At 38.1% G+C, this 22,113-nt stretch overlaps 1 long non-coding RNA gene across 1 annotated transcript; it reads right to left on the bottom strand.

Moving 5' to 3' along the window:
* Positions 1-10,685: 10,685 nt before the first annotated feature.
* LOC141363856 (uncharacterized) lies at positions 10,686-17,109 on the bottom strand. Its single transcript, XR_012369446.1, has 2 exons — positions 16,955-17,109; positions 10,686-11,407 (listed from the first exon to the last, which is right to left on the bottom strand). It is a non-coding gene; the product is annotated as an uncharacterized lncRNA (long non-coding RNA).
* Between the last annotated feature and the right edge of the window lie 5,004 nt (positions 17,110-22,113).

Below are 22,113 nucleotides of genomic sequence, written 5' to 3'. Positions count from 1 at the left end.
AACTATAGTAAAACAATGGTTAATTTTCTACATGAAAGTATAATAGCCCACTGAAAAAAGAGACAGCCTAGCTAACGAAAATTAAGCATGTTTTTTTGTGGTACAGTAAAATGTTTTTTGGTATTGATTAGGCCTACTATTGGCAAAACCATGGTTTTACTAGAGTATGTTTTTTTTGTTTTGTTTAAACTGTAGTAAACCATTTAATTTAATTTAATTATTTAATTTTCATAAGGGTATATTTTGGAAAACTGTAGCCCATAGACCCCAAATAAATAAAATCCAGTAGCCATTCACGCAGTGACGGCCGCGTGGTGACTTCTTTATCGAGGGCACATGATGCAAATCTCATCACAACATGTAGCCTGTCATGTGTGTGGCATGAATTTAGTGTAGTGTCTTGCAAGTATTTTGTGAGCGCCTCTTTAATTACAAATCCTTTCGATGTGTGTCCAGCAGGCACGAAGCATGATGCACATGGTTCACATGACGCAACAAACACATATTTTGACATGATGAGCAACACACATGACACCCCAAACACAAATTTTTGAATCCTTCACAAGAGAAGTCACCAGCCACCCCTGCACCACACCATAGTTGGTGAAACAAACTGTAAACTTATTTCTGAAATCTGATTGGTTGATTGAAATGTTACCCCCGGGTCAACATAAAGTTGCCCTGAGGACATCAACCACTTGGCAAAATCAGGAGAGCCTAGTTGCTCAATGCTCTTCTCATGGGCCTAAACTCATGGACTCAGCATGACTCAGCTTGTCTCAATGTTGGCTAAACATTCTAAACACAGTATTGAAGGTCTGGCCAGAGCATGATAGAGGCCTTTGGTGTATGGTGATAATTAGTATCTATCAAAACATAAAATCAGTTCTACATATGAACAAATCCTCTCAGTATAGCAAACATTGGAGACAATGTAAATAAAAGATTTTTGTGCAGTTTTGACTGTTTAATTTATTAAAATTACACTCAGACATCCCACCCTACAAAAACTGATTGGGAAGGAAGCTCACCAACAAGCCCCCACAAAAAAAACATACATTTAAAATAATTAAATCATCAATATAAATTATATATTATTTTGTGTTATGTTGTTTATTAGCCTACTTTAATATGGTTGCTCTTTTAACAGCTATAAAATATATGTACAATTATGAAGGACACCTTAAACTCCTTTGACCCTATATTTATAAAAAACTACACATATTTAAAATAAGATAAAAAGGAACAAATAAAGATAGGATCAAATGTTTTTGTTTTGTTTAAAAGCAGAGGGTTTATACACAGATACACTTTTATGTACTTGAAAAATAAAGTAAATATTGTATTATTTTCCAGTGTTTTTTTTTGGACACTCTGTCATTTACTGTACATTGTAAATAAACTACTGTACAGTGGTTTACTGAGCTGAAGAGAGAGGTTGATTGTAAGCCTGCCCACAGTGAAAACTGATTGGTCTAGATATCAGAATACGGTGAATATGGTCTGTCACTTTCTCACTTTTGCTAATTATGTTAGATCGCTTTAGACTTGCAGGAAAATTTTAACCTGAGCCTGAACCTAACTAATTTTTGCAATGTTTTGTCATCATATTACAAATAACATTTTAAATGCACTAATACCCATGCAAGCTTTGGGTAAAAAATGCAAGGCTTCTGTTACATTGATGCAGCCGTCTTTACTTAGAAGTTATCCTGCAGTCCTTTGGGACTTCATAAACTATTAGGCTACATGTCTTGCTTTTAGCGTCACCATGGTTTGTGAAGTATGACAGTCTGAAAACATAGGCATAAACCTTTCAGGATCCCTGTTTAAAACAGGGCATGAAATGACAATAACATATGGGGGTCCATGTCGGGAGCTTGTATGGGACTGATTGTGTTTGCCCATTTTGGTCTAATATGATTTGACAGAAAGGGTCCCATAAGTGTTTCCTTATTTAGAATCCATATACTCATGACCTATGTGGGTCCCACTTTGGGCCCATATAAGGAGTCTTTATAGGAATTATTGTGTTTGCCCATGTTGAACCCATATGGTTTGGCAGAAAGGGTCCCAAATGTGTATCCTCATTCAAAACCCATAAACTCATGACCTATGTGGGTCCCACTTCAGACCCATATAAGAAGCCTACATGGGAATAATTGTGTTTGCCCATGTTTTACCCATATGGCTTGGCCCCAAGGGTCCCATATGTGTTTCCTTATTCAAAAGACATATACAGGTGACCTATGTGGGTCCCACTTTCGGGCCATATAAGGAGCCTATATGGGAATAATTGTGTTTGCCCATGTTGTACCCATATGGTTTGGCCAAAAGGGCCCCATATGCGTTTCCTTATTCAAAAGACATATACAGGTGACCTATGTGGGTCCCACTTTCGGCCCATATAAGGAGCCTATATGGGAATTATTGTGTTTGCCCATGTTGTACCCATATGGTTTAGTCAAAAGGGCCCCATATGTGTTTCCTTATTCAAAAGACATATACAGGTGACCTATGTGGGTCCCACTTTCGGCCCATATAAGGAGCCTATATGGGAATATTTGTGTTTGCCCATGTTGTACCCATATGGTTTGGCCAAAAGGGCCCCATATCTGTTTCCTTATTCAAAAGACATATGAAGAGTTTGGTTCCAAAACGCAATAAACGCCATTTTTGAAAAAAATGACTTACTGCCAAAATCAGTATTATATCAGGTCAGTAGTTAAAAGTAAATAATTAATTTTACGCAAAATCCAATACCCGCCGTGATATTCTGTCATCTTTTCTCCCTTTTTTCCCAAAATGCGACAAACGCCACTGCTGCTTTTTTACAGAATGCAATAAATCCATTTCTGATATTACAGCGGACCATTCACGCAATGTAAACAAACATGGCGGCGCGCTGAGTACACGGAGTCAGTTTTCCTCATCTACTTTGTACTTCGTGATCAACAAACAAAACAAAATAATACTTTAATAGCATTGATAAACCTGTGATGGTTTTCTGTGACGGGAAAGAAACGTAAGCCATCAACAGCTAATAATTTCCGCGAGAGGCACTCGGTTGCTTGTTCTCCAGACAGCATCAAGCTTCTCATGCTAAAACATTGTGTTCTTCATATAACAAAGTAAGTGTTTTGGTTAATGCCATTAATGTTTATTTTTTAATCATTGTATACCACTAGTCAACTAAATAAATATAAAATGGTAAAGATGAATGCACATTTATACATTGATTTAATAGATTTATAGCATTTTGAAATAAAAAACTGTCATGGATTTATTGCATTTTGTGGAAAAAAGAATTCGTTTTTATAATAAATCTTTGAAAATCAAGTTGTGGATTTGAATTTTTTATGTTTTTATAACCTAAAGATGCTATGTGAAAGTTTGTAACAGAAAATACTGGTTTTCATCTTGTCACTTTCTTGTTATAGAAAACACGTTTTTACCGAAATTTGTCAAAATGGATTTATTGCGTTTTGGAACCAAACTCTTCATATACAGGTGACCTATGTGGGTCCCACTTTCGGCCCATGTAAGGAGCCTATTTGGGAATATTTGTGTTTGTCCATGTTGTACCCATATGGTTTGGCCAAAAGGGCCCCATATGCGTTTTCTTATTCAAAAGACATATACAGGTGACCTATGTGGGTCCCACTTTCGGGCCATATAAGGAGCCTATATGGGAATAATTGTGTTTGCCCATGTTGTACCCATATGGTTTGGCCAAAAGGGCGCCATATGCGTTTCCGTATTCAAAAGACATATACAGGTGACCTATGTGGGTCCCACTTTCGGCCCATATAAGGATCCTATATGGGAATTATTGTGTTTGCCCATGTTGTACCCATATGGTTTAGCCAAAAGGGCCCCATATGTGTTTCCTTATTCAAAAGACATATACAGGTGACCTATGTGGGTCCCACTTTCGGCCCATATAAGGAGCCTATATGGGAATATTTGTGTTTGCCCATGTTGTACCCATATGGTTTGGCCAAAAGGGCCCCATATGTGTTTCCTTATTCAAAAGACATATACAGGTGACCTATGTGGGTCCCACTTTCGGCCCATGTAAGGAGCCTATTTGGGAATATTTGTGTTTGTCCATGTTGTACCCATATGGTTTGGCCAAAAGGGCCCCATATGTGTTTCCTTATTCAAAACACAGACATGTGACCTACGTGGGTCCCACTTTCGGCCCATATAAGGAGCCTATATGGGAATAATTGTGTTTGACCATGTTGGACACATATGGTTTGGCCAAAAGGGTCCCATATGTGTTTCATTATTCAAAACACATATACAGGTGACCTATGTGGGTCCCACTTTGGACCCATATAAGGAACCTATATGGGAATAATTGTGTTTGACCATGTTGGACACATATGGTTTGGCCAAAAGGGTCCCATATGTGTTTCCTTATTCAAAACACATATACAGGTGACCTATGTGGGTCCCACTTTGGACCCATATAAGGAATCTATATGGGGATAATTGTGTTTGCCCATGTTGTACCCATATGGTTTGGTTAAAAGGGTCCCATATGTGTTTCCTTATTCAAAACACATATACAGGTGACCTATGTGGGTCCCACTTTCAGCCCATATAAGGAGCCTGTATGGGAATAATTGTGTTTGCCCATGTTGTAACCATATGGTTTGGCCAAAAGTGTCCCATATGTGTTTCCTTATTCAAAAGACATATACAGGTGACCTATGTGGGTCCCACTTTTAGCCCATATAAGGAGCCTGTATGGGAATAATTGTGTTTGCCCATGTTGTAACCATATGGTTTGGCCAAAAGTGTCCCATATGTGTTTCCTTATTCAAAAGACATATACAGGTGACCTATGTGGGTCCCACTTTTGGCCCATATAAGGAGCCTATATGGGAATATTTGTGTTTGCCCATGATGTACCCATATGGTTTGTCCAATAGGGTCCCATGTGGGTTTCCTTATTCAAAACACATATACAGGTGACCTATGTGGGTCCCACTTTCAGCCCATATTAAGAGCCTATATGGGAATAATTGTGTTTGCCCATGTTGAACCCATATGGTTTGGCCAAAAGGGTCCCATATGTGTTTCCTTATTCAAAACACATATGCAGGTGACCTATGTTGGTCCCACTTTGGGCCCATATAAGGAGCCTATATGGGGATAATTGTGTTTGCCCATGTTGTACCCATATGGTTTGGCCAAAAGGGTCCCATATGTGTTTCCTTATTCAAAACACATATACAGGTGACTTATGTGGGTCCCACTTTGGGCCCATATAAGGAGCCTATTTGGGAATAATTGTGTTTGCCCATGTTGTACCCATATGGTTTGGCCAAAAGGGTCCCATATGTGTTTCCTTATTCAAAACACATATACAGGTGACCTATGTGGGTCCCACTTTGGGCCCATATAAGGAGCCTATATGGGAATAATTGTGTTTGCCCATGTTGTACCCATATGGTTTGGCCAAAAGGGCCCCATATGTGTTTCCTTATTCAAAAGACATATACAGGTGACCTATGTGGGTCCCACTTTTGGCCCATATAAGGAGCCTATATGGGAATATTTGTGTTTGCCCATGATGTACCCATATGGTTTGTCCAATAGGGTCCCATGTGGGTTTCCTTATTCAAAAGACATATACAGGTGACCTATGTGGGTCCCACTTTTAGCCCATATAAGGAGCCTGTATGGGAATAATTGTGTTTGCCCATGTTGTACCCATATGGTTTGGCCAAAAGGGTCCCATATGTGTTTCCTTATTCAAAACACATATACAGGTGACCTATGTGGGTCCCACTTTGGGCCCATATAAGGAGCCTATTTGGGAATAATTGTGTTTGCCCATGTTGTACCCATATGGTTTGGCCAAAAGGGTCCCATATGTGTTTCCTTATTCAAAACACATATACAGGTGACTTATGTGGGTCCCACTTTGGGCCCATATAAGGAGCCTATTTGGGAATAATTGTGTTTGCCCATGTTGTACCCATATGGTTTGGCCAAAAGGGTCCCATATGTGTTTCCTTATTCAAAACACATATACAGGTGACCTATGTGGGTCCCACTTTGGGCCCATATAAGGAGCCTATATGGGAATAATTGTGTTTGCCCATGTTGTACCCATATGGTTTGGCCAAAAGGGCCCCATATGTGTTTCCTTATTCAAAAGACATATACAGGTGACCTATGTGGGTCCCACTTTTGGCCCATATAAGGAGCCTATATGGGAATATTTGTGTTTGCCCATGATGTACCCATATGGTTTGTCCAATAGGGTCCCATGTGGGTTTCCTTATTCAAAAGACATATACAGGTGACCTATGTGGGTCCCACTTTTAGCCCATATAAGGAGCCTGTATGGGAATAATTGTGTTTGCCCATGTTGTAACCATATGGTTTGGCCAAAAGTGTCCCATATGTGTTTCCTTATTCAAAAGACATATGCAGGTGACCTATGTTGGTCCCACTTTGGGCCCATATAAGGAGCCTATATGGGGATAATTGTGTTTGCCCATGTTGTACCCATATGGTTTGGCCAAAAGGGTCCCATATGTGTTTCCTTATTCAAAACACATATACAGGTGACCTATGTGGGTCCCACTTTGGGCCCATATAAGGAGCCTATATGGGAATAATTGTGTTTGCCCATGTTGTACACATATGGTTTGGCCAAAAGGGCCCCATATGAGTTTCCTTATTCAAAACACAGACATGTGACCTACGTGGGTCCCACTTTCGGCCCATATAAGGAGCCTATATGGGAATAATTGTGTTTGCCCATGTTTTACCCATATGGTTTGGCCAAAAGGGTCCCATATGTGTTTCCTTATTCAAAACACATATATAGGTGACCTATGTGGGTCCCACTTTGGACCCATATAAGGAACCTATATGGGAATAATTGTGTTTGCCCATGTTGGACCCATATGGTTTGGCCAAAAGGGTCCCATTTGTGTTTCCTTATTCAAATCACATATACTCATAACCTATGTGGGTCCCACTTTGGACCCATATAAGGAACCTATATGGGAATTATTGTGTTAGCCCATTTAAGACCCATATTGGTTGCCCAAGAGGGCCCCATATGTGTTTCCTATTATGAGCCCATGCCCTCATTTCCCATTAACATCCCAACTAGGACCCATATAGGGAGCCTATGTTTTTTAACCCATGTGGGGCCTACTACACTAACCCAAGTGAGTCCCATATTAGATGCCCATAATAGGACCATGCCCACTTGGTACCCATGTAGCCCAAGTAAAACCCATGTGGGGCCCACATATACATGTTGGCTGGGCATTAAAATGATCCACTTTGCGGGTTTTGCTATTACCTCTGAAAAAAATATTATAATTTTAATGTGAAAGTACCGGGTCGGATTTGGCACGAAATCCAGTGACGTCGCCTGCATGCGCGAGCCTCTCGCCTCGTCTACTGACTTTGCACTCAACAGCAACGACACTGCAACTGGCATTTGAATTATGGAGAAACCTCCGCTTTGTTTTGGGTATAAAAACGGATCCGGAGTTGGCTTTTATCCTATTGGACAGGTAAGCTGACATAACTACAAAGCATGTAAAAGATATTTCGATTTTGTGCTTTAGTTTTTTAGATGTTGTTTCGGTTTGCTAGCCTTCGTTTTAGCATTTGTTTGCCCAGCCGTCGTCGATCGATGACGTAAAATTGCGGACGCGTTTGTTTGTGTGCGTCCGATTTTTACACGCGCTTGTAAACTTATTGGTTGCAATCTGAAACATCACCGCTAAAGGCAGCTGAAAACTACATACAGCCCCTTTAAATTAAATCGCATCCAGCACTGATCACATTCTACATTATTCATGTTCAGGGCCGTTCACAGGGGGTGGCTCGGTCCTATATTATCCAGCTGCACACGATCCAGGGCGGAAGTGGGGGCGGCACCGAATCATGCGCTTCAGGACAAACGCCAATATTATGAAGCTGCAGACTCAGAGCCTGCCCTGCAGCTACAGACCCCCACCCAGAGACCCACATTCTCAGACCACTCATTTTTTCGAGACAGCGCAACGTGATAAACGTAAGTATCGTCAAGTGAATAATACTCATTCAAATTGTTTTTTTCATCGATACAATAGTATGTTTAATATTTATAAATATAGATCGTAACAAAATTTGAACAGTTAATGTACGTTTTTGCGCCCCCCCCCCCCCCCCCGAAAATATTTATAAATAATATAGCTAGCTAACGTTAGCTTTTAACCTTGGACTTTTTGTAGACAAGCCATTGTAAAAAATTTGATTAAAATTAGTTGACATTAAAGTAGACCAATTAAATACATTAAGGGGTGGTTTCCTGGACAGGGATTAACTAAAATTAATATAAGAGCTTCCCAAACTGAAAACAACTTGCACTGACATACATCAGTGGCCATTGCTTGGACTCAAAATATTGGCCTCAAAGTATTTTTTTTAAATCAAGTAACGCAGTTACAATTAGTGAAATTTTAATGAGTTGGTTACTCACGTTACTCTATTTTGTTATAAATGAACAGAAATTTCTGATCTAATGTCGAAGGACCATGGTGGGCAGCGCAATGAATAATAACACAAAAGGTGTGTTATTATTTATTGTGCCGCTCACCTGTAACTAAATAATTAATTACAGGTTCATTACCGCTAAAAGTAATGGAATTACAGTAACGGAATTACTTTGTAACCCGTTACTCCCATCACTGTTTTAAACACAACTTTTGTTGTCCCTTTTATTTATTTTAACATGAAATAATGCCTTAAATGGCATGACACACACAATGTGTAAAAAATTAACACGTCATTTTTTGCAGTGTGGGTATGCTTGCACTTTGCATTTGCAAAAAAATAGTATTTGTTATTACACAATATTTTTGACAATGGGATTCATCTTTTATTGTAGCGAAGTTGAGGAATTTGACAGAGCAGTTTCCAAAGGACTGAAAAAAGGAGGAAAAATCACCTGCAGAAAGTAATTACTTATAGACGTGATACATGTCTGGATCCGAACCTTACTTCCGGTTTCATTTTTTAATGGTCTAACTAGTTGCTAAACTGATCTCTTGAACAAATGCCTCGTCAAAAATAACAAATGTTTGGTTTCCTAGGTAATCTATGTGTTGTTTTTTTTCTTGTTATATAAATAAACTACGTTTAAAAGTACTTTGTTGTTATTTATTATTAGCGGAGTTTACCGGAAGTCACTGCGGACCACGACAGCCGCTTGTTTATGTTGTTACTGCTGAAACCGTCTATTTACATTATTTTACATTTATTAATTTAGCAGACGTTTTTATCCAAAGTGACTTATAAATGAGGTGTTCTTTTTAAGGCAATTGAAGATGAAAAGTAAAGTCACTAACACAATTCATTCTTCCTTTTCTCTTTGCTTTCTACTGTTGTGATTGTTCAATAATGTACAGAATTGTTTATTATTGGTGTTTTGTCTAATTTGCACTATCATTGAAAACATCAAAAAACAGGTTTTGTAATGCTAGCATGATATAATGGTAATTAGACCATATATATATTTTATTTAATGTGGAGTTGAAATTCTAAAAAATAAAGTGTATTTGACATTTAAAGATTATGCTCTGTGTCAATGTTTATTTTGTAACAAGTAATCAAAGTAGATAGGCCTACTGATGATGAACATGAAGTAAATGTAATTTATTTATATCAAATGAAAAAGTATGTAGTGACATTAATTATCTACGTTAAAATTTATGTTAATAAGAAATATTTATATTTGGCTATACATTTAAGTGAATTTCCATGTATTGTTCGATACATATGATTTAAATGTTTAGTATTTATATCAAAATCCATGAGAAAATTAATAATTACGCAAACAAATTTAGGTTTTTACTAGCAAGACCGCTTCCGCCAAACCATATATGGTTCGATTTCCGCCCTGAAACGAGCGCCCTGGATCGTGTGCTCTGAATCGTGGCGCTGCGGGGATGCAACTGGATATTCACCTTATTCCGCCACGCCCCTTTTTAATTCTTCGCTCTTCCGCATTTTGTCAACCGACTTCCGCTGCTAATATGGCACAGTGCATTCGGTGGTTAGTTTGGTGGTTAGAAGATTGTTTGTAGTTCACTATAACTTTAGCGAAATGACAAATATCGCTACTGCTGTAAATGTTTTAAATTAGGAGCACGATTAAAACTTCATACGACGCTCGGATAGTCTTATATTGTCCCATCAATCGTCTCGTGGTTAGACGATATGAAGCGGCCGGGGCAAGTAACCTGGCATATTAAATTACCTCGTCCTGTCAGGAGTTGATGGAGCAGCATTAAAAAATATTAAAAGTATGTCTACCAATATTTACACAGTGATTTCGTCTTTTTTATAGCAAATGTGCACCTTAGCCAGTTCAATAACTATTTCGTTTTTATGTGGTACCATGATAGAATTAATTTGCAAACTGCCAACACTTATTTCTTCAAATCAGCAGACATAAATCCTTTTAAGTGGAATCTACAAAGCTCACATATGGTTTAAGAAATTCCTTACAGATAATATCTGATCACACTGTAAAGGTTTATATAACTGCATGGCAGGTTACATCTGATCACATAGTAAAGGTTTAATATAACTGCATGACATGTAACAGCTGATCACATTGTAAAGGTTTAATATAAATGCACAACATCTGATCACATTGTAAAGGTTTAATATAAATGCACAACATCTGATCACACTGTAAATGTTTAATATCACTGCATGACATCTGATCACATATGAAGGTTTAATGTAACTTTACAACAGGTAAAGCAAGACCACCCTGCAATAAATTAAGACACAGCTTTATCGGAGTCATCAGGAGCTGATCCCAAGTGTTTATCTGGAAGCTGTTGGTGTATGTACTGGTAAAGTGCTTGGCGACTGTGTAATGGATGCAATATCAACCCTGTGTAAAGCTGAACCAAAGATGGTTGTTTCTCAGTAGAGATTTGTACATTTGTGCCAGCTCAACACATTGAAGCAGTTTCTCGGACAGGGTTTACAGGACTAGGATTTAATTATATTAGGACATTTTAGTTTTTACAAACAAACCCTACAAAAAAACAAGACTGGTGCGTATCTTGTGACAAAACAATGGCACTCATATATGTTGAGGTATGTCAGTAAAAGGTGTTTTTAAATTATTGTAGCTCAAATATGCATTTTAGCCTGGGACCAGCATAAGCCCTGTCTGGGAAACCGCACCATTGTTTTCCCATATCAGATGTAGGTTGCTTCAGGTTGAGTTGTGATTTTAAAGTGTAGTTGTGGTCAGAGACGACGGATCCTCCCATTGTGTTTCTGCATCACAGTTTAGGAACATGTTGATTGTATCATCCTCACAGTTGTGCACTGCATCACTACATCAATGCATCTGTGAAAACAATATAACCATAAACATTTTTATGTTAGTATTTAAAATAAACTTGCATCATGAGAATTAATATATAAATGGCACCCATACTTAAACAGAGCAGTGTGTAACAGTGTTTCCTCTAGGATTTTTTTCAGCTGTGGCGGCAGGGGGCGCCCATGATGATTATAAATGTACATTATTATTTTTTTTTTAAAGTAGAATATAGGCTACAGTAAACTAACATGTATTTTTTATCATTTTCATGCTGTCATTTACTTTTCCTTAAATTTATAGCATATTGCTTTTCTATGTTTGATCTAAAATGTATTTTCTTAAAAAACGTTATAGCTACGTACGTAGATCGGATATTTCATTGTAGTTTTAATGTAGTGTGCATTGCAAGTTGTGCTCGTGTTTAGCGTTACAGAGCTGTTGCAAACCTTTAACGGTCTTCAGACAGATCTTAAACAGAAAGCACGGGGCCATTTAAAAACGAGTCAAATTTTGGTCTTGGATGTTAGAACCCGCATTTTACTCTTGTCTGTTGAGTCCCGACCTGCATCTACAAATGACGCGCGAAAAGCCTATTATTACACCCGTTACATCAAATATTATGCGGTTCACCCGCGGGTACCCCGACCTTGCTGTTTCGTCTGAAAACAGATAAAACAGTCTCACCGTCTGCCTCAAGTTTCTATTACCAACGTTCTTCTTTTCCACGGGAATAATGTAAGTTTCCTTACAAACAGATTGGACTATTAATGTCTTGCAGTCGCATATACGTAGTGTTCAGTATTTAGCATTTTGTTTTTGGACAAATATCATATCATTTAATGTGAAACTTTGTGAGTGTCGATCTAAAGCACAGAAGATTGATTGACAGCTGAGCGGTCAGCAGCGCGCTACTGCGCTTATACAAGCCCGTAGGCAGGGGGGGTTCGGGTGGTTCGAACGAACCCCCCCTCACTGCCAAAAGGTCCAGAATTTAAGTCGTTTTTTTCGCGTGATTAATGTCATCATTGTTTTAATCAATGCTTGTGACAAATATTCTGGGTTCCTGACACATTATTGAAGCTGTGCGCATGACCGTACTCACCATTGAGGTCCACGAGGTCCGGATTTTGGTCATTTTCTGATGCTCGTTTTATTTGACTGAATGCTCAGTGCTCGTTTGACTTCTGGCTGCACTGCGCGGACCGATCGGCATGTGACGTCTTAGCACCGCGAGACCGATTCAATAGTAAATGACTCAGTATGCTTTTAAATGGATCTCGCGGCAGTGTGATGTCACATGCCAACAGGTCTGAGCTGCACCCCATTAAGTAAGATAAAGTCAAAATTATTCCGAGATGACCAATCAAATCAACCCAGGCAGACAAAGGTGCAACACAGGGGTCAGATGCGCCTTTAGTGGAAGTGCAAGAAAGATGTAAGTAATCAAACGCTATCTACTATACAGCCGTTTAATGACGAGAAATATGAAACGCAGTGATTGTCAAGGTGACAAGACAAGAAACATTACTGCAGCTGAGCCACATGAATGTCCAAATTTAATGCGCTGCTTTAACTCCCTCCAGTAATTTACTTCCCGTTATTCAGCGTGTTTATTAACAAAATTCAATGCCACTCTTTAATTCTTTAAAAAGTTCTTTTTACTGTATGATTACATTCACTGTTGAACTTGAAAACGGAAAACGCGACGCATCACGTGCGCGGTACAACGCTTCATCCACCAGTAATGCGCGTGCATGGAGTTTAAATGGGCGCACGTTCATCTTTTGGCTTAAACATTTTATTGCATTCGGTCATAAAGCCCAATAAATAACTTACTTGCAACTTCTTCCTGTAGTGTTGAGCCGTTGAGCTCTGCTATTAAAAGTAAGTTTAAGGTTTATCATGGAATAAAAAATGTCTGAACAACTTTTACTAAAGTTACTGCAGTTAACAAGAAGCCTTTTGCTTAATTAACAGACAGTAAATCAGATGTGAGAAGTTTAAAATTAAGGCTTACATTATGTTTACATCTTACACAGTTAGTAAAATGCATGCAGGGCAAGAAGAATATTTATCTAATGTGGGGTAATGTGAAGTAATCGTAGATTCATTTATGCTTTTTTAATAATTACAGTTTTCTTTCATGGGATATGGACCCCCTAAAGTAGCCTTGGCCAACCCATTTATAAAATTTAAGTTCCCTGCATTACTGATCTTGTATTTAAGCATATAAAGTGTATAATAAGTGTGTGCATGTTTTGAATTAATTTAATAAACTAATTATTGATAGCCTTTAGTTAATTCACTAAAATTATCCTATATTCAGTAAGCCTATGTTTAGTTTGCTGACATAGCCCAGTGTGCCCAGGATGGTAAAATAATGATTACAATGCATTCCTAATGACCAACACAAATCTTCTGCATACTGACATGGTTTGAAATCTATAGTAATTTGATTCTTTGGTTTTCTGATTTTTTTTAAAATTCATATATGTAGAGCAGAGAAATACGATTTTTTTCCTGGGGTGCATGACCTAGAAAAATACATATATGGACCTCGGTATTTATAAAATCCTGCGTACGGCCCTGCACATAATTAAATACAAATGGAGGAGGAAAAACTGCAAAAAAGGTCCACTTTTTGAAAAAAAAGAACCCCCCCTTTCAATAGGCTGGCTACGGACCTGTTATAGCCTATATTCTGAATAACTAATGGCCAGATAAGTTGATAATATGAGTACAGTGATTCCAAATGAATGTCCAAAAAACTCGTAATATGTTAAATCAAAAGTTTAATAATGTCTTTTCTCGCAGCCCTGCGCTGCGTCCGTGTATATGCGCCGGTGAACATCAAATGCGTGATGACCTTGCACCTTAAATTACCCTAAATTTATAGTCATCATAAAGATAAAAGTTAAACAATATTCGAAACTTCAAATTATGTATTTTTATTTGTGTAAACTCCCAATAAGGAGAAAACTTTGTGCTTATTTAAAATCATTAAAAACATGACGTGCTTTCTGCTGCTTTGGTCAGCGCGTCACAAAAAAAAAAAAAAACTCAAATACTTTTTTATTCGTTTTGTCAATTTAATTATTATTTAAGTGTAACATATTTCCTATAGGCTTATTTATTTTATTATTATTATTTCTCAAAACAGAGACGTAGCCTAATCATCATCTGTGGTTGGTTGATTTAAATCTATTTGTTCATTAAACTAAACCCATGGAAGAAATTATGATCCTTTAGGAGATTTATTTATAAATGAGTTAACAACGCGAATCCAGAAAGGAATTTATTTCTAAGACAGCCAGTCTGGCAGGGCGGACATTTCTGTAGCTTTGTTGCGAGCTGCGGCCGTGGGTTTTGTCTAGAAGGGATACAGCAAATGCCGAAAAGTTTAGGATTAGATTTGGAGGTAGGATTTTTAGGATGAAAACAGCGGCTCTGGTTAAATGGGATACAAATACATCCTACAATCGTGTGAAATTTTGTGTTTAGAGTTGGGTTTGGTTGAAGGATTAGGATAAAACAGTGGCCATCCAGCGAGATTTCGTTCAGTGGCGGAACTAGAATATTTTTAATGGGGTGGCCAGGGGGTGGCCAAAGGTACTTTAGGGGGTCCATAGTCCATAAAAGAAAATGACGTGTAATCATAAATGAATCTTTTGATCGCATTATATGTCAACATAATAAGGGTGAATTTTAAATCTTTCTACTGTATTTCTTACATCTGATTTACTGTCTGTTAAAGGGATTAACCCAAAAATTAAAATTCTGTCATTATGTACTCACCTTTATGTTATTCTAAACCTGTATTTTATTTTAATAAACACAAAAGAAGATATTTTGATAAATGATGGTAAGCACACAATCCATTGAATTCCATCATGTTGTTTTTATTCCTACTAAGGAAGTCAATGGTTAACAGCTGTGTGCATACCATCAAAATATCTTCTTTTGTGTTCATCAGAAAAAAAAATTTCGTACAGGTTTAGAACAACATAAGGATTATAAATTATGACAGAATTTTCATTTTGTGAAGTATCCCTTTAATGAAACCAAAGTTTAGGAAATCTAAACTCCATGATAAACCTTAAACTTACTTCAATAGCGGTGCTCAACACAAATTGGATTAATCTTTCTTTACGAAGATACAGAAGATGCAAAAGTTTTCTTTTTTCTTTCGATATTTAATTAACTTTAATGACAGAGAGACTTCAACAGGTTAGGCTAAGACCGAATGCAATAAAATGTTTATTCGTTTAAGACGTACAGTAACCAAATGTTTAGTATGAAAATCACCAAGACAGCTATTTTGACATATGAGCATTTGTCCGTTTAAGCCAAAATGACGCGAATTTGAAGATGTTTAAGCTCTGGTTGTGCACGCGCACTATCGGATATGCGCGTCGCGCTTTCAAGTTCAATGTGGCAATCCAGTCTAATTAACAATCATACAGTAGCCTATAAAGATCACATCAAGAATGAAAACATTGTGCTGGGATTTGATGTAAAAAGAATTGGAAATCTTAGACTTTATTCAGTCCACAAGAAAATTACCACACTTCCAGCATATACGGTGAAATCATGTAGTATTAGCAATGTACGACTTCACTTACATAATTTTAAAGAGATTCCAAGCATTATAGACATTTATCTTCTGATGATATGAAAAGTATTCGTTACAGTAATTTTTCGGACGTGTTTTTGATAAGACGTCACTGATGGAGAGATAACAGAACGCGCATAATGTATATTTTCTTAATTTTGTGAAAAGCAAAACATTCAGTTTTTATAGACACACAAAAAATGACACTTTAACGTTTTAAATGATGTATAAATCATATCTGCATGTCCAAAATAAGCAGAGTAATCTCTCTAAAGTCTCTTTGCGCAGTGATTGAAAAATAAAGAGTTTGCGCCGCAGGGAATTAATATTCATAGTGTTTGTCTTTAACAATGTGCTGCGCTGCCGCACGTCGAAAATAAACATAGCGATTAAGTGAAAGTAGCGCATAAAATTTGGGGTGGCACACGGGGTGGCCAGTGACATGTCAAGGGTGTCCAGTGCCACCCTGGACACCCCTCTGGCTCCGCCACTGATTTCGTTTGCTGTATCCCTTCTATCCACAACCGCAGGCGTGGCGGGGATGTTTTAGGCATGGCGGGCCGCCACGGTAGAATGTATATAGCGGAAACACTGCAGTGTAAGAGAGAGATGCATTAAAAAGAGACAGTAACATTATACACACAACCTTTAACTTCAGTGTTAAATAATACGTTGTTTAATAGGTCATTATCAATATCTGAATGAGAAATGAACTGACATTCTAGCATCTGAAATCTCAGTAACGTTAACTTGTAGGAATCACGTGGGCTACTGAGAATGCAATGTACTATAATATCACGTTGTACTATCGTAAATATAAAAATATAGGTGGACAATTAAAACCATTCAAATAGTTGCATTTTATAAACTAACGTTACTGATCTTAAGTGTATTTGTAGAACGGACTTCACAAATCTAACTTTAGGCGAAGGAGCACAAAGTTAGCCAAGATAGCTTACCTGAAACTGGCCACCTTTTCAACACCCGGCGTGGTTTAAAGTTACCGGAATATCGTAGTCGAACCTTGGGATAAGGGTGTTCCTCAGTTGGCTTAAAATAAGTACACTCTAAAAAACAAACGGTGCTATATAGCACCAAAACAGTTGCTTTGGATCGTAACGATAGAAGAACCATTTTTAGTGCCATATAGCACCGGTGAAGAACCAGTGAAGCACCAGTGAAGCACCTGTGAAGCACCTGTGTAGAACCATATAGTGCTATGTAGAACCATATGTGGTGCTATATGGCCCCTATATGGTTCTACACAGGTGCTTCACTGGTGCTTCACTGGTGCTTCACTGGTTCTTCACCGGTGCTATATGGCACTAAAATGGTTCTTCTATCGTTACGATCCAAAGCAAATTGTTTTGGTGCTATATAGCACCGTTTGTTTTTTTAGAGTGTAAGAAAGAAACATAAAGGCGCTCGGGTGAGCTTTTTAAGCTTTAACGCGTCGCCTTCAGTCACTGCCTCAGCTGCTCATCGTCTATGCGGCTGGAAGAACGTTGACAAAATGAGCGAAATGGCGCCGCCCTTGTTGTCGTGAAAAATAAGGTGAATATGCCGGCCCGGTGGCTAGAGCCACTGCCCCTCTGCCCTAATCGAGGTGGCCCTCTCACCAACCGCCAACCCCGGTCAAAGTCTTCTGTTACCGCTCGTCTTAAGATCCACTGTTTCTGGTAATCCATTGCGTGATTCCCGCCCGCTCCGCAGCATCTCTCACGATCTGTGGCCCTGTCCCAAATGGCGCACTTCATGTGGACTTTCGGTCTCGTGGCCTTAAATTGCGCGTGCTCGTTGAGTCCACGAGTCCGTAGGGTGTCCCATCTGTCATTTTTACGCTTTGAAGTGTGCTCATCAGCGCCTCCTTTGCCCCCTTGATGCGGTCTTCAGCGAAGCCCGCACTGCAGCAGGCTTCGCGCACTTTACCAACCCAGAAGTCCTTGCGAAAGAGCAATCAGACCAATCAGACGACGGAAGGGAGGAGCTCACACTGACGGGCAACTTCTCTACCTATTTCCGGTGTGACGCTCGAGTCTGTCCCAAAATACGACTCCGTTGCACCCGCGTGGACTCGTATTAAGGGTCCCTAAAGTCTGGACTACGTGATGTCATCAAAGTGTGGACTCTGAGGAGGACCACAAGTCCAGAGTGTGCCATTTGGGACAGGACCTGTGTCCACTCTTTGAAGGAAGTTTGTTGTATTAACAGGTAGATTCATTACATTACCTTAGTTGTTGAGCTGCTGAATTAGTAATTTGGTCATTTATTTTTGTATTATTGTCGGTAATGATTTGCTCTCGGTCTTGAAAAAGCAATAAAACCATTACAAAAAATTCAAATAGTTTCTATTAAAATACCAATAGGAACCAGTAGCTCTTACCATTAAAACCACTACAGTGTGTTTTTGGGACATATTCCATTAGAACCAATACATATTCTATTAGAACCAATACCATGAGACCAACAAAAACCAATACACTGTAGTGTGTTTTGGGCCATATTCCATTAGACCCATTAAAATTCTCAATAAAACCAATAAAATAATGGTTTTATTGTTTTTTCAGCAGGGTTGTCACACTTTAATTCTTGTTATTAAATATATTTTCCATTATAGTCACTTATCTTATTTGATACTGATCTATATCACATCATATTTATAATATTTTGTGAAAACCATATAAATTGTGCCCCCCCCAGTGTCCCCTTTTTATTTGGGTCATTGCCCCTCAAAATGTCTGCACGGCCCTGTTTATGTTAGCAGATGCGTTAATCTAGACTCATCAAAATGTTTGCTGCGTAATTTGTTTCGAGATGATGACAACATCAAAATACATCTGCGTCAAAGAATATTGTTGGCAGCTGTAAAATACATTCAAATTTCTTGTGCCACTGCTAAATATCAAATAACATAGAAAGTGTGTCAGGTAACAATAAAAACGTTGGAATGAGGTTGCGATGGTCACGTGACACGTGGTACAAGCCATAGCTCAGCCTTATACTTAGTTGATCATTTGTGTGTTTTAAACATGACATGAATATGAAAGGTAGACTGTTGTCTATGTAAAAATGAACTTTGATATTTACAAGTAATATTACCAACGCTACATGCATGGGCAGAAATATCAGTTTCATATCTGTGAAGGCGTTCACTGCAGTGAATGGTGTTATATTTCAAGATGTATTTCTGTGGTGTATCTGTCATAGGACTGTCATAGAGTATTATACTGGTTTAAACCTGTCGATTTTATCCTGGTTCTGAAAGGCACAGGTTTCGGTTGATTTGTATTTGCATGGAAAAATGTTTGGGCACACATAATTATTGTTTAGATATAATGGCGAAGGATGTGGAAAAAAACAAGATTCCCACAGAATTAAGACGTCTTAATGTAACCATACTGGCCGGATGACAGATCAACTTGTTATTTTTAAGGACTCAAAAGCAATTAAATAAAATTTTATTTATATAGGACACAATTGTTTAATTGTTTCAAAGCAGCTTAAAGGCGGAGTCCACGATGTTTGAAAGCCAATGTTGATATTTGAAATCACCTAAACAAACACGCCCCTACCCCAATAGAATCTGGACCTTCTGTTGATAGACCCGCCCCACACATACGCAACCCGGCAAGGATGTCGGTTAGTAGACACGCTCCTTACTGCTGATTGGCTATAAGTGTGTTTTGGTAGTCGGCCCGTCTCCTTTTCCAAAGCGTTTTTCAAACATAGTGGACTCTGCCTTTAACCTTAAAGCATAACTAAACCCCTGTTCAGAGCCTGACTCCACCCACTGGCAATATTTGAAAAATGTGAAAAAAGTGGGCAGATCCCATCGGAGATAGAGGGGACGAACTAAGCTCGTACCAAGTGTGTGGTGACATCGTAACAAGGGCGTGGTGATCTTGAACCTGCTTACGTCACGACTTATTCTTTGGACCCAACATCCAATCGAAAAATTCAACTGCAGTAGCCACCGTTTAACCTGAAGAGGGCAGCACTTAGACGTTTTTACAGCATATATTGTAGTATTGAAACACTTTATACCCAAATGTCAAAAAACTTACTAAAATCAATGAACAGAACTAATAAAGCATCATTTTTACAGGTCATTAACTTAAAAAAGTTGGTTTAGGGTTTAGTTACTCTTTAAAGGGGCCACGTCACAAGACTTTTTTAAGATGTCAAATAAATCTTTGGTGTCCCCAGAGAATATATGTGAAGTTTTAGCTCAAAATACCTCATAGATAATTTTTATAGCATGTTAAAATTGACACTTTGTAGGTGTGTGCAAAAATGTGCCGTTTTGGGTGTGTCCAATAACTGGGTATAAAGTGCAAATACTGATCACAATGATGGTGGTTTGTTGCAATTGAAACTCAATTGTGCTGTGAATTATTTTCTCTCTCTATTTTTCTCTGCACTAAATGGCAGTGCCGTGGTTGGATAGTGCAGATTAAGAGGTGGTATTATTATAGTAAGAGCCCCTTATGACATCATAAGGAGAGCCAAATTTCAACGACCTATTTTTTCATGTGCTTGTAGAGAATGGTTTACCAAAACTAAGTTACTGGGTTGATCTTTTTCACATTTTCTAGGTTGATAGAAGCACTGAGGCCCAATCATAGCACTTAAACATGGAAAAAGTCAGATTTTCATGCCATGGCCCCTTTAATAAAAGCCAAAAATCAGGGGACAACAAAAGTAGTAAAGTTCACAGCTAAGATTAAACAGTAGTGAGCAATTTTGTGGGAATTAAAACAATAAAATTACAAGTTAAGGGAAGCAGATGGTTGTCACTGGGCAGACTTAGGTGATCCAGTAGCAATAAATACTACATATTAAATACTATATATGAAGAGTTTCGTTGCAAAACGAGATAAACGCCATTTTTTTAATTGTTCAGAAATCTTGTTTTTTGGTTGTGCATTCCAATTAATTTCAATGCAACTGCAGTTGGTTTGTTTTGATTTAAACCTTCATATCTTAAAAAATACAGCTAAGTAGCACCATAAAACAAAATAATAACATGATAACGTAATAATAAACAAGTTTTGAGAAAAATGTTAAAAAATGGATTTATCTCGTTTTGCAACGAAACTCTTCATATATTAAATTGAATAAGAATAAAAAAATTACACTGAAGTGGTCGCTGGTTGCTGGGCCGACATCGGCTGGTACAAACGACAAAGTCAGTTTTTTATTATCAATTTCCTTGCGACTTTGATTTTTGAAAAACACTTTGGAAAAGGGAGTCAGGCTGACTACCAAAACACTTGTAGCCAAGCTGCTGGAAGGGGTGTGGTGTTGCTTGGGTTGCGTATGTGTGGGGGTCTAGATTCTATTGTGGTAGGGGCGTGTTTGTTTAGGTGATTTCAAATGTCAACATTGGATTTTAGGAATCATGCACCCCGTCTTTAATGCATTAGCTAACTTGAACTATGAGCTGGTTAACATTAAAGGGGTTTTTGTGAAAGATGGCAAAAAAAGATTGAACAGACCTTCAGACCTACATGTTTGCATCCTCTATATACAGTAAGCAAATTTGATATCATTAGCATTTGCACCTGCTGTTTTGATTGTAAATGTATGTGGTAGGCCTATAGAAAGTCATCCCATCACTTTATCTGATGCACTACACTGTAAAGAAAATTGTTGTATAGTTATGCAGCTCTAACTTACTGTAGATTTACATTTATGTTATTTACTGGCAATAGTTTGTTCAAAGTTAAATGAACATTAACATGTCTTTGTCTTGTAAGGGTGGATTCACTGCACTGCGAAATGTTAAAGTGTGTATTTCTTGTCAATTATCACCCTTCTGCAACTTATACCAATGATGGAAAAAGCGCAGTTATGATAGCAAAATAATACAGATACAATTAATGTTTACAATGTATGTTAGATATTACCTGATAGTATAGACGGTTTCAGCAGTAACAACATAAACAAGCGGCTGTCGCGGTACGCACATAACTTCCGGTAAACTCCGCTAATAATAAATAACAACAAAGTACTTTAAACGTAGTTTATTTATATAACAAGCAAAACAACAACACATAGATTACCTAGGAAACCAAAATATTTGTTATTTTCGACGAGGCATTTGTTCAAGAGATCA

This window comes from Misgurnus anguillicaudatus, chromosome 5 (genome assembly GCF_027580225.2).
Source record: "Misgurnus anguillicaudatus chromosome 5, ASM2758022v2, whole genome shotgun sequence".
Lineage (NCBI taxonomy): Eukaryota > Metazoa > Chordata > Actinopteri > Cypriniformes > Cobitidae > Misgurnus > Misgurnus anguillicaudatus.
Note: the sequence above shows the minus strand (reverse complement) of the source record. Positions and strands in the feature narration are given on the sequence as shown.